This window comes from Labeo rohita, unplaced genomic scaffold, assembly GCF_022985175.1.
Source record: "Labeo rohita strain BAU-BD-2019 unplaced genomic scaffold, IGBB_LRoh.1.0 scaffold_173, whole genome shotgun sequence".
Classification (NCBI taxonomy): Eukaryota; Metazoa; Chordata; class Actinopteri; order Cypriniformes; family Cyprinidae; genus Labeo; species Labeo rohita.
In genome coordinates, this window is record NW_026127923.1 from 62,568 (window position 1) to 65,857 (window position 3,290).

Here is a 3,290-nt window from a genome sequence, read left to right on the forward strand (position 1 = left end):
TTACACTGGTAGCACAATCTGATGAGGCACTGTATTTTTTTACACTGTCAAATGAGGTATTTTGCACTGTCAAATCATCCTACCTGTTTATTTCTGATGAGGTATTTTGCACTGTCAAATCATCCTACCTTTTATTTTACACTGGTAGCACAATCTGTTGAGGTATTTTGCACTGTCAAATCATCCTACCTGTTTATTTTATATTTTGCACTGTCAAATCATCCTACCAAAACAATCTGATGAGGTATTTTGCACTGTCAAATCATCCTTGTTTATTTTGCACTGTTTTGCACAATCTCTGTGAGTATTTTGCACTGTCAAATCATCTACCTGTTTTTTTTGCACTGGTAGCACAATCTGATGAGGTATTTTTTGCACATCCTACCTGTTTAATGCACTGGGTCCTACTCTGTTTATTTTGCATCCTACCTGTTTATTTTGCACTGGTAGCACAATCTGATGAGGTATTTTGCACTGTCAAATCATCCTACCTGTTTATTTTACACTGTTTCTGTTTTTTTTGCACTGTAAAATCATCCTGATGTTTATTTTGCACTGTAGCAAATCATCCTGATGTTTATTTTGCACTGTTTTATTTTCATCCTACTGATGAGGTATTTTGCATTTTTCATCACTGTCAAATCATCATCCTACCTGATTATTTATACTGTAAAATCACTGTCAAATCATACCTGTTTATTTTGCACTGGTAGCAATCTGTTGATTATTTTTGCACTCATCCTACCTGTTTATTTTACATTTTCATCCTACCTGTTTATTTTGCACTGGTAACAATCTGATGAGGTATTTTGCACTGTCAAATCATCCTACCTGTTTATTTTGCACTGGTAGCACAATCTGATTTTGCACTCAAATCATCCTACCTGTTTTTTTGCACTGTGAAAATCATCCTCATCCTGTTTTTTTTTTTTTGGTAGCACAATCTGTTGAGGTATTTTTTGCACTGTCAAATCATCCTACCTGTTTTGCACTGGTAGCACAATCTGATGAGGTATTTTGCACTGTCAAATCATCCTACCTGTTTTTTGCATCCTAGCTGTTTATTTTTCTGTAAAATCATCCTATCTGATGGTATTTTGCACTGTCAAATCATCCTACCTGTTTATTTTTGCACTGTCTAATTTTGCACTGGTAGCACAATCTGATGAGGTATTTTGCACTGTCAAATCATCCTACCTGTTTATTTTGCACTGGTAGCACAATCTGATGAGGTATTTTGCACTGTCAAATCATCCTACCTGTTTATTTTGCACTGGTAGCATAATCTGATGAGGTATTTTTGCACTGTCAAATCATCCTACCTGTTTATTTACCTGTTTATCACTGTAGCACAATCTGATGAGGTATTTTGCACTGTCAAATCATCCTACCTGTTTATTTTGCACTGGTATCTGAATCTGATGAGGTATTTTGCACTGTCAAATCATCCTACCTGTTTTTTTTACATCACTGTTTAATAATCTGATGAGGTATTTTGCACTGTCAAATCATCCTACCTTTATTTTGCACTGGTAGCACAATCTGATGAGGTATTTTGCACTGTAAAATCATCCTACCTCTTTATTTTGAGCACAATCTCTATGAGGTATTTTGCACTGTCAAATCATCCTACCTGTTTATTTTGAGGTATTTTTGCACTGTCTAATCATCCTACCTGTTTTTTTGCATTGGTAGCACAATCTGATGACATTTTTTTGCACTGTAAAATCATGCTACCTGTTTATTTTGCACTGGTAGCACAATCTGATGATGTATTTTGCACTGTCAAATCATCCTACCACTTGCATGTAAAATAATCTGTGAGGTATTTTGCACTGTCAAATCATCCTACCTGTTTTTTTTTTTTGTAGCACAATCTGATGAGGTATTTTGCACTGTAAAATCATTTACCTGTTTATTTTTGGTAGCACAAGAATCCTATGTTTATTTTTTTGCACTGTGTAAATCATCTGTTGAGGTTTTTGCACTTTTGCACTGTTAAACTGGTAGCAAATCTGATGATATTTTTGCACTGTCAAATTTTGCATCCTACCTGTTTATTTTGCACTGTAAAATCATCCTACCTGTTTATTTTGCACTGGTATTTGAGGTATTTTGCACTGTCAAATCATCCTACCTGTTTATTTTTTACACTGGTAGCACAATCTGATGAGGTATTTTGCACTGTCAAATCATCCTACCTGTTTATTTTGCTGGTAGCACAATCTGATGAGGTATTTTTTTGTCAAATCATCCTACCTGTTTATTTTGCACTGGTAGCACAATCTGATGAGGTATTTTGCACTGTCAAATCATCCTACCTGTTTTTTACACTGGTAAAATGATCTTTTTGCACTGTCAAATCATCCTACCTATTTTGCACTGTCAAATCATCCTACCTGTTTATTTTACCTGTTTATTTTGCACTGGTAGCACAATCTGATGAGGTATTTTTGCACTGTCAAATCATCCTACCTGTTTATTTGCACTTTTAAAATAATCTGGTGTCAAATCATCCTACCTGTTTATTTTTGCACTGGTAAAATCTGTTCCTTTTGCACTGTCAAATCATCCTACCTTTTTTTTACACTGTAAAAATCTGATGAGGTATTTGCACTGTCAAATCATCCTACCTGTTTATTTTATGCTGGTCGCACAATCTGATGAGGTTTGCATTTTCAAATCACTTTCAAATCATCCTACCTGTTTTGATTTTTTGCACTGTAAAATAATCTGTTGAGGTATTTTGCACTGTCAAATCATCCTACCTGTTTATTTTACCACTTTATTTTTAATCTGTAGACAATCTTTTATTTTTTGCTGTCAAATCATCCTACCTGTTTATTTTACACTGGTAGCACAATCTGATGAGGTATTTTGCACTGTCAAATCATCCTACCTGTTTTATTTTACACAGGTAGCACAATCTGATGAGGTATTTTGCACTGTCAAATCATCCTACCTGTTTATTTTTTTTTTGGTAGCACAATCTGATGAGGTATTTTTGCACTGTCAAATCATCCTACCTGTTTATTTTTGTTTACTGTAAAATCTACCTGATGAGGTATTTTTGCACTGTCAAATCATCCTACCTGTTTATTTTGCACTTCTGTTGAGGTATTTTGCACTAAAACAATCTGTTTGTCTGATTTTTTTTGCACTGTCAAATCATCCTACCTGTTTATTTTACACTGGTAGCACAATCTGATGAGGTATTTTGCACTGTCAAATCATCCTACCTGTTTATTTTTTTTTGGTGTAAAACAATCTGATGAGGTATTTTGCACTGT

At 34.6% G+C, this 3,290-nt stretch overlaps 1 long non-coding RNA gene across 1 annotated transcript; it reads right to left on the reverse strand.

Moving 5' to 3' along the window:
* Positions 1-1,518: 1,518 nt before the first annotated feature.
* Positions 1,519-1,778, reverse strand: LOC127158853 (uncharacterized). Its single transcript, XR_007826289.1, has 2 exons — positions 1,676-1,778; positions 1,519-1,577 (listed from the first exon to the last, which is right to left on the reverse strand). It is a non-coding gene; the product is annotated as an uncharacterized LOC127158853 (long non-coding RNA).
* Between the last annotated feature and the right edge of the window lie 1,512 nt (positions 1,779-3,290).